General features: G+C 37.3%; 1 pseudogene; it reads left to right on the forward strand.

Moving 5' to 3' along the window:
* Positions 1 to 3,903: 3,903 nt before the first annotated feature.
* Positions 3,904 to 4,001, forward strand: LOC127116552 (uncharacterized; annotated as a pseudogene).
* The last annotated feature ends 7,127 nt before the right edge of the window (positions 4,002 to 11,128 follow it).

Here is an 11,128-nt window from a genome sequence, read left to right on the forward strand (position 1 = left end):
TACTTGTTACCGAAAGAAGGTGGAAAAGGTCCCATGAAATCTATTCCCCACACATCGAAAATTTCTACTTCCAAAATGCCTTTTTGTGGCATCTCGTCACGTCTAGATATGTTTCCTGTGCGTTGACACCTATCGCATTTCTTGACAGCGGTATGTACATCCTTCCATATGCTTGGCCAATAAAGACTGACTTGTAGGATTTTAGAGCAAGTCTTGGATGTACTTGCGTGTCCACCATAAGGAGCGGAATGACAATGTTGGATTATGCTTTCTACCTCTTCTTCAGGTATACACCAACGGAAAATACCATCGGGGCCTCTTTTGAAGAGTAAAGGGTCGTCCCAATAATAATGTTTTATGTCATATGAAAGAATCGTTTCTTTTGTTAGTATGATAAATCAAGTGGAACCACTCCGGCGGCTAGATAATTGATAAAATCAGCGTACCATGGTGTAACGCATATAGCTAAGGTGGTCTCTACCTGTTCATCAGCTCTATTTTCTTCCAAATTAGCTATAAGCTTATCGTATGAGAAATCATCGTTGATTGATGTTCTTTCCGGTTCCAGGTTTTCAAGTCTAGAGAGGTGATCTGCTACTACGTTTTCAGTTCCTTTTTTATCTTTGATTTCTAAATCAAATTCTTGTAACAACAAGATCCACCTTAGGAGTCTAGGTTTAGCGTCCTTTTTTGTTAAGAGGTACTTAATGGCAGCGTGGTCAGTGTAAACGATTATTTTAGCTCCGGCCAAGTAAGAACGAAATTTATCTAGTGCAAATACTACTGCTAAAAGTTCTTTCTCGGTCGTGGCGTAATTCATTTTTGCTTCATCTAGAGTTCTACTCGCATAATATATGACGTGAAGTTTTTTATCCTTTCGTTGTCCTAAAACAGCGCCTACGGCGTAGTCACTTGCGCCACACATTATTTTGAATGGTTCATTCCAATCCGGGGTCTGCATTATGGGCGCGGAGATCAATGCTTGTTTAAGTGTTTGAAATGCTTCTAAGAATTTACTGTCGAAGATGAATTCAGCATCTTTCATTAATAGTTCGGTTAAAGGTTTAGTTATTTTAGAGAAATCTTTAATGAATCGTCGGTAAAAACCGGCATGTTCTAAGAAGCTTCGTACTTCTCTCACAGTTTTCGGAGGTTGAAGGTTTTCGATTACTTCTATTTTGGCTTTGTCTACTTCAATTCCTCTATTTGATATGATGTGTCCTAAAACAATCCCTTCTTGTACCATAAAGTGACATTTTTCCCAATTAAGTACTAGGTTTACTTTTACACATCGTTCTAGAACTCTTTCTAGGTTTTCAAGGCATTCTTCAAAACTTTGTCCGCATACGGAAAAGTCATCCATAAAGACTTCCATGATGTTCTCGAGAAAATCGGCGAATATTGCCATCATGCACCTTTGGAAGGTTGCAGGAGCATTGCACAAGCCAAACGGCATTCGTCGATAAGCGAAGGTACCAAAAGGGCATGTGAACGTTGTTTTTTCTTGGTCATCAGGATGAATTGGTATTTGAAAGAAGCCTGAGTAACCGTCTAGATAGCAGAAATGAGAATGCTTGGCTAATCGTTCTAACATCTAGTCTATGAATGGTAAAGGAAAATGATCTTTTCGGGTTGCTTTGTTTAGCTTTCTATAATCAATGCACATTCTCCATCCCGATTCAATTCGTTTGGTTATAGTTTCTCCTTTTTCATTTTCGATCACTGTTATACCTCCTTTCTTTGGTACTACGTGTACAGGGCTAAACCATTTGCTATCGGATATAGGATATATGATACCTGCCTCTAATAACTTCGTTACTTCCTTCTTCACTACCTCACTCAGGATCGGGTTTAGTCTCCTCTGATGTTCCCTAGAAGTTTTACAGTCTTCTTCTAGCATGATACGGTGCATACAAATAGAAGGACTTATTCCTTTAAGATCGGTGATATTGTATCCTAGTGCGGTTGGATATTTTCTTAAGATATGTAGGAGTTTTTCGGTTTCGAGTTTTCCTAGGTCTGCATTGACTATTACGGGTCGTTCAAGTTCTAAGTCTAGGAATTCATATCTCAGATTTTTGGGAAGTGTTTTCAGACCGAGGGTTGGTTTCTTAAGGCATTGCGTAGGATCCAATGTTACTGCTAAACATTGGTTCAGTCTGTCTTCTGCATGATAGTCAGGCAAATCATCATTTTCTAATTCTGTTTCTTTTATGCATTCATCGATGATATCCATGAAGTAACATGTGTCATCTATTGCAGGTGCTTTCAAAAATTTGGAAAGGATGAACTCAATTTTCTCTTCTCCTACTTCGAAAGTGAGTCGTCCTCGTTTTACGTCTATGATAGCACCGGCGGTTGCTAAGAATGGTCTTCCCAATATAATGGGGGTAACTTCATCTTCTCTTATGTCCATAATTATAAAATCGGTGGGAATGTAGAATTGACCTATGCGCACGGGAACGTTTTCAAGAATTCCTACGGGATATCTAACGGACCGATCTGCTAATTGCACAAACATTTTAGTTGGTCTTAATTCTCCCATTTCAAGTCTCTTGCATATGGACAAGGGCATAACACTGATACCGGCTCCTAAATCGCATAAAGCTTTGTCTATGACAAATTTTCCTATGTGACAGGGTATAGAGAAACTACCAGGGTCTTTAAGTTTAGGAGGCATATTCTGGATTATTGCACTACACTCAGCAGTGAGTGTAACGGTTTCGCTCTCTTCAAGTTTCCTTTTATTAGATAGAATTTCTTTTAAGAACTTAGCATATGAAGGCATCTGTGTAATAGCTTCTGTAAAAGGAATGGTGACGTTTAATTGTTTCAGTAGGTCAACTAATTTTTTAAATTGGCCCGCGTCTTTGGTTTTAATTTGCCTCTGAGGATAAGGGATAGGTGGTTTGTAAGGAGGCGGAGGTACATAAGGTTCTTTGTTTTCTACGATTTCCTTATTACACTCTTCCTTTTCCTTAGGTTTACTTTCTTCCTCAGTTGACTTTTTAGAGTTTTGGTTCTCAATCCTTGGGTCAGACGGTCCTTCTACCTCTGTTCCACTTCTTAATATAATTGCATGAGCGTGGCTTTTCGGGTTAGGTTGGGGCTGTCCAGGAAATGTACCAGTTGGGGCAGCAGTAGGCGCTTGTTGTTGAGCTACTTGCGAGATTTGTGTTTCCAGCATTTTGTTATGGGTAGCCAGGGCATCTACTTTACTTGCTAGTTGTTTAATTTGTTCGTTAGTGTGTACATTCTGGTTTAAGAACTCTTTATTGGTTTGCTGTTGAGAAGCTATGAAGTTCTCCATGATGATTTCCAAATTGGATTTTCTAGGAACGTTATTGTTAGGTGTAGATGGGGTCGGCTTTTGATATCCAGGAGGTATAGCTGGGGCTTGACTGGGAGCTTGTCCTGGTGCGTATAAAGAATTATTACTCTTATATAAGAAATTAGGATGGTTCTTCCAGTTTGAGTTATAGGTATGCGAGTAAGGATTTCCTTGAGCATAGTTCACTTGCTCTGCTTGGATTCCTGTTAAGAGTTGATAATCTGTAGGAGTGTGACCTTGAATTCCACAGACTTCGCAATTTTGAGTTACGGCAACCACGACGGCTGGAGGTGATACATTTAAACTTTCAATTTTCTGGGCAAGAGCATCCACTTTTGCATTAACATGATCAAGGCTACTTATCTCGTACATGCCTGTTTTCGTTTGAGGTTTTTCTACCATCGTTCGGTCGCTTCCCCACTGATAATGGTTTTGGGCCATGCTTTCGATAAGTTGATAAGCGTCAGCGTAAGGTTTATCCATAAGCGCACCACCCGCGACGGCGTTTATTGTCAACCTTATGTTGTATAAGAGACCATTATAGAAGGTATGAATTACTAACTAGTCCTCTCAACCATGGTGTGGACAAAGTCTCATCATGTCTTTGTATCTTTCCCATGCTTCGAAAAGAGACTCGTTATCTTTCTGTTTAAATCCATTTATCTGGGCTCTTAACATAGCTGTTTTGCTTGGAGGAAAATATCAGGCAAGAAATACTTTCTTCAACTCATTCCATGTGGTGACTGAGTTGGAAGGAAGAGACTGAAGCCATCTTCTAGCTTTATCTCTTAACGAGAAAGGAAAGAGACAAGGCCGAATTGCCTCTGAAGTGACACCATTAGCTTTAACAGTATCAGCGTACTGGACGAATACGGATAAATGAAGGTTTGGATCCTCGGTAGGATTTCCAGAAAATTGGTTCTGTTGCACTGCCTGCAACAGCGAAGGTTTATGTTCGAAGTTGTTTTCTTCGATTGCGGGTGGAGCAATACTCGAATGTGGCTCATCTTGTGATGGAGCGGCGTAATCTCGAAGAGCACGAGCTGGTTCTGCCATCTCGGGTATCGGCGATGGAAGAAGATTTTTGAGATCAGGAATTTCGATTGGAGGAAGATTGTTTGCAGCACGATACTCCCGAATTCGTCGTAAGACTCGGAGATATCGTTCAACGTTGTTGATTCGTAAGTAATACGGTTCGCCTTGTGAGCGAGTGTGTGGCATACAAATCAACGAAAAAGAAGGAAAAATAAAAATTGCCTTAGTCTCTACAGTGTAACAGAAGAGTTACGATATCGACTAAATAAAAGTCCCTGGCAACGACGCCAAAAACTTGATCGCGACTTTATGAGTCGACTGGGGTATTGACTGCAAGTGCACAGTCTAATCGTGTAGTTTTAAAAGATATCGATCCCACAGGGACTTAATGAATCGATATACCGTTTTTCTAAGGTTACTTCGTAAAGCTAAGGCGGATGATACTTTGTTGATTAGGGGGGAAAGTAAAACTAAAATTGGATCTAGATTAAATATCAAATAACGCGGATATCGGTATGTAGTTCATCGTAATTAGGGAATCAAATCTTCGTTGGTTTCTTATTTTTAAAATAAGTCCTTTCATAAGACACTATTGATTAAAAGCCTTTTCTCAAACTCTCGCTCTGTTGAATAGACTATGATTTTACCTTAACGTATGCTCTCACTATTTAGTTAAAACTAAAATCACTTTTTGAAAACAACAGAATCTATAGAAACTCTTTTTATTAAAATACTAACCGTTTAAACACCCTCGTCTCAAACTCTCGCTCTGTTGACTTAGATTATATGATTAAACTTAAATGCTTAACTCTCGTCCTGACATTTAACCTTTAAAAATACTTTTTGAAAATGATTAGAATTTAATTAACTCTAAAAATTGCTTTCGCCCTGATTTAAAGTTAATGTCCAATTTACATTGTCCAGTTAAAAGCTCAAACTGTCATTCTATTGATTTTAACTTCTTTATGTCTTTTACTCTCGTACAAAACTTTGGTATTAACTCTGTAAATTGAGACCATAAAAAGAGTGACTATATTTTAAAACAAATTTAAACCGACTTAGTTTTGATTCCTTTATTCCGCTTACTTTACATACCGATATCTAAGTTTATTTAGCCGGACATGCTAAATAAGCCTAAACAATAATTATGATTAAATGCAGCCATATCAGACAAACAGTATAGATAAACAGCAGTACAGAGCATATATAAATTAAAACAATAAATTAATGAACCTATAAATTTAATAGAAATCTTGGTTGTTCTCTAACTTCGATGCTTGAACACTCCACCACAAACCGGTTGGATTTGTTCTTCACAATCTTCGATCAGACAGAAAAGTAAAAACGAAGGAATAAAATACTATGATCTAACGTAAGGTTAGATCCAGTAAAAGTTACACAATAGTCTCCGGTGTAGAAACTATTGTGAGAAAATTAATTGAATACCTAAAAAATTAAGCTAACAAAGAAAAAGGAAGTAAAAATGCTAAGGTAATAAACTGCTGAAGAAAATATGGAATGCTGATAAAAAATTATAATGCTGTAAAAATAATGCACGGCGTGGAAATCTGGAAAAGGAGAGCGCGCCGCAGGGTTCCACAATTGGGTCTATTTATATCCATCCTACCGTAACCGTTTCTTCCAAAGTCCCTTCAGTAGGTTTCCTCACGTTTCAACGAGTCAAGCGGAAGAATAGGATGAACGTGCTTCTGTTACGCGCGTCAAAGCCAAAAAAATAGGTGTGGGGTGTGACGTTCGTCACACCATGTGTTACGCTCGTAACACAAAGCATAGGGGCGTGACGCTCGTCACACCCTGTGTGGTGATCGTCACAGCGCTTTAGCGTTTCTCCTTGTAGTTGTGGGCTGAGCTTTAGTGGAATGCTTCTTTTTGGAGAATCCTCTTTTTGCACCCCTTTTCTTTCCTTTTCACACATGCTTCAGTTTATGTTACCTGAAATAAATAGAAGGAAAATACCAAGTAATATCGAATAATATAAAATAAATCGAATCAAATAATAATATAATTTAATTAAATCGAGTCCAAAGATGTGATATTATTTCATGTTATCAGTCGTATACGATGTCACGACACCAGGATCAAGACATGTCACACCAGAAACAACTACGCATATAACACATATCGTATACGATGTTATGACATTAGGTTTATAACATGTCACACCATAAACAATTATAGTGTAAAAAGAAGGAATTAAATAACACAGGTCAATTGTTAGCCCAGTTCGGTGGAACATCACCTGCATATGGGGGCATCCAAACTAGGAAGAAAATCCACTATAATATTATTAGTTTAGAGTTCTAAACAACCTCTGGTTTTACAAACTTATCACCTAATCACTACCCTTGGATTTTCTATCTAAGACTCTCCTAGATATGAGACCCCTTTCACTTCTCTTCAATAACACAGCAGTGATAACAACTGAAAACAATCAACGAACAAAAGACACACTTCCAATGAAATAGAATACACTCTTGCTTAAAAGCTCATGAGTGATTCACAATTACAACTCAATAAACTCAGTCCAATTCAAGTATCAAAGAGATACTAGAATGGCTCACAAATAACAACGAAAACTAAACCCTAACAATAATGATTTCTAGTGCACCTTCATCATTTTCTTAGATTTAGAATCACCCTTTAAATAGCCCTAGATTAGCATGGGCTTCAGGCTAAAAATCAGCATATCCAAATTAAATCAAATCAAATATAATCTCTCCTTAAATATTTTGACATTTGTTCTTCATAATATCTTATCAAATCAAATATGATGTCTCCTTAAATGTTTTGACATCCATTCTGCAAAATCAAATTTGATGTCTCCTTAAAAGTTTTGACATCCATTCTACATAATCAAATCTAATGTTTCCTTAAATATTTTGACATCCAGTCTACAAAATCAAATCAAATGTTTCCTTAAATGTTTCGACATCCATTATGCACAATCTTCTACAGAATCAACTCAAATATGATCTAATGTTTCCTTAAATGTTTTGACAACCATTCTAAGGAAACATTGCACAGCTGGAACCGATCTTTGAGCTTCTAAAATATGCACTTTGAACCACATAATGCGTGAATCAAATCATCAAAGAATATCCACTAAACACATGTTGAAAAATAAATCTTCCAAGAAACTGAAACAACAGCATGCCCGCGATGTCGTACAAGCATGTCAAGACATCGTGTCCAATATCTTTCTATTTCACTTGTTTTAACAAAATGCTGCCAATCGCAAAACATAGAACTAACAATCTCCCCCTTTGGCAAATTTTGGCTAAAACAACCTTTGCATCATATAACTGGAGAAAAGATAAAACAACAGTAATAATCACAAGCATAAAACCAAACAACCAAACACTTGGTATAACACCAAGACATATCAGAGGCACACACATCATAAATAAGTAGTAGAAACCCCGCCTCATAGAGAGAAATAAACTCTCACACTCCAATCCTCCTTCATAAATAAAATGTCAAGACATTATGTCTGACATCACAACAAGCACACAACAGCCTAAGCATAAACAAAATTCTCTGAAGCAAAATGTCAATACATTCTGTTTGAGATCACAGAAAGTACATAACAGCCTAAGCACAAATAGAATTCTCTGAAACAAAATGTTAAGACATTCTCTCTAACATCACAACAAGTACACAACATCCTAAGCACAAACAAATCAAACTCCCCCTGAATGTCATGATCAACAACACATAAATAACTCCACCTATCACATAGGAAACATACTCCCCCTCAAAGAAACAACCTTCACACAGAGAATAAAAAAAATCAAGAGCACAACTAGCACAACTCTACACTATCTACTCCCCATTTTTAGCCAGAACATGACAAACCAAGCAGACATTCATCAATGGCAACAAAATAATAGAGAAAGAAGTAGCATAACATGTGAGTTAGAGGTACAAACCATCACACACAAAGGTGCAATATTAAGGGCAAAGGCCCACAAAAACATGCAAAATAAAACAGAAAAACAAATAACTCAGATGTCAGCAGAAGCATCTGATTCATTCCTTGCTGGCTCAATGTTTGACTCAATGTCTTCCACATTTTCTGAAGCATCAGTCTGCTCAGATGATGTTCCAACATGTTCATCGACATCAACCCCTTTTACAATAATTGAATCATCAACCACAACATTAATGGATTCCATCATGCCCTTGGTTATGGAGTTAACTACCATATAAGCTCTACTTTTGTAGAGTAACCAAGAGATATCCCTTTGAGACTCAGATGTCTAAGCTTCTGGTTCCATAACTTGACTTCATCTTCCTTGGACATTAAGCATGTGGAAGAACAAGTAGTTTCTTGTGGTATCCATAAATAGCAATTGTCTTTAGACCTAACCCTTCTCATTAGAACATCATTCTTCTCATTTTTAACCAAACATTCTGACTTGGTGAAATTGACTTTTAAAACTTTACCACATAAGTGACTAATGCTAATGAGATTTGTAGTTTGTCCTTTCACAAGCAGAACATCATCTAGTTTAGAAAGACCAGTGCAACCTATCTTTCCTATACCCTTGATTTCACCTTTAGCTCCATCACCAAACGTGACAAAACTAGAGGAATAATAATTAATGTCCAATAAATACTTCTTGACCCCTGTCATGTGTCTTGAATAACCATTGTCAAAGTACCAGTCTTGTCTAGATGAAGCTCTAAGAGAAGTATGGGTTATAAGACTAGAGACAACAACCTTAGATTTCCACTCCTTTATAGTTTTAATCATTACATGATTAACCCTAGGATATGTTGGATGTTTTGGATAACCATACAGTCTGTAGCGGAAAGGCTTTATGTGTCCATTTTTACCATAATAATGGCATTTCCAAGGCAAAAACTTGACTTTAGTTTGAGTTTCCTGATGTCTAGTAGGATGTTGTAATATTTGGTCGGACATCATGGGACCATACTTCCTTTCTGGAGGAATAAATTTTGTCATAGGGATTTTTTCTTGTTTATCTTGATATTGATAATTAAAACCTATACCTTTTAAGTTTCCAACCCCTTTTCCAACTTGAAGAATTTCATCTAGCATATCGGGCCCATTGTTCAACATTCTTATGGATTTGGTCATGTTTCAAGTTTAGAAGACAATAGAGTTACCTCATTTTCAAGACTAGTGACAGTAGATAAATTTCTCTTTTTCAGCCTGTAGTTGAGCTATGATTCTCTTCTCCTGTCTTACACACCTCTTCACTTCTGACACAAAGCTCTTTGTAGGAAGCAACTAATTCTTCATAAGAGACATCCTCATCACAAGAGTCTTCATAAGATTCATATCTACCAATGAAAGTTGTAACATGCTTAGCAGTTTCATCATCAGTTTCACCTTCAGAATCATCAGACCAAGAAATAGACAAGCCCTTCTTTTGTTTCTTGAGATGCATGGGACATTATGATCTAACGTGACCAAACCCCTCACATTCATGACATTGAATACCTTTTCCTTGATTGGGCCTTTCTTTAGTTATTGCTTTTCTCTGAGAATCATTGTTCATGCTGATGTCAGATGAGATGTTCTTGACATTTGGTCTTGACTTTTTGTCCATTCCCTTCAGCACCTTGTTAAATTATCTCCAAAGTAGTACAATAACATTAGATATTCCCTCATCAATATCCAAGTCACACTGGTCCTCTTCATCTTCAGTGTTGGATACAAAAGTTATGCTTTTGTTCTTATTTTCATATCTATCACTAATACCCAATTCAAAAGTTTAGAGTGACCCAACAAGTTCATTTAGTCTCATGTTGCTGATGTCTTGGGCTTCTTCAATGGATGTGACCTTCATGTCAAATTTCTTAGGTAGGGACCTGAGAATTTTTCTAACCAGATTTTCTTCTGACATCTTCTCTCCCAAGGCACTAGATGAATTTTCTATTTCAAGAACATTAATGTGATAATCATGAATACTCTAATCATCTTTCATCTTTAGATTCTCAAATCTGGTAGTGAGAAGCTAAAGTCTAGACATCTTCACTTTAGATGTGCCTTCATGGGTGGCTCTGAGAATTTCCCATGCACCTTTGGCCACAATACATGTGTTTATTAACATGAATATGTTTTTGTCAAATCCATTGAATAGAGAATTCAGAGCTTTGGAGTTTCTAAGAGGCAATTTATCTTCTTCCTTAGACCAGTCCTCTTCAGGCTTCAAGTCAGTAGTAGCCTTCCCATCTTTTTCCTTCACAGCAGAATGTTCCCAACCCTTGATGATAACTTTCCAAGTCTTGTTATCCATAGATTTTAGGAATGCCACCATACATGCCTTCCAATAGTCATAGTTGGTGACATCTAAGATGTGTGGTCTGTTAACAAATCCTCCTTCCATTGTACAAGAAAGTATCTCCATGGAGCTTACCAAAAACAAAACAGGGTGTCTGCTCTAGTGCCAATTGAAATTCTGGTATGCAGATATCAGATTTCGTATGCGATGTCATGACACTAATATCAGGACTTCACACAACAATAATAGTAAGTAGATAACATATGTCGTATACGATGTCACGACACCAGGATCAGGACATGTCACACCAGAAACAATTACATAGATAATAGATGTCATATACGATGTCACGATACTAGGTTCAGAACATGTCACACCAGAAATAATTACTGTGTAAAAAGTAGGAAGTACATAACACAGGTCAATTACTAACCCAGTTCGGTGTAACGCCACCTACATCTGAGGGGGCATCCATGCCAGGAAAAAA

Source organism: Lathyrus oleraceus, chromosome 1 (genome assembly GCF_024323335.1).
Source record: "Lathyrus oleraceus cultivar Zhongwan6 chromosome 1, CAAS_Psat_ZW6_1.0, whole genome shotgun sequence".
Taxonomy (NCBI): Eukaryota; Viridiplantae; Streptophyta; class Magnoliopsida; order Fabales; family Fabaceae; genus Lathyrus; species Lathyrus oleraceus.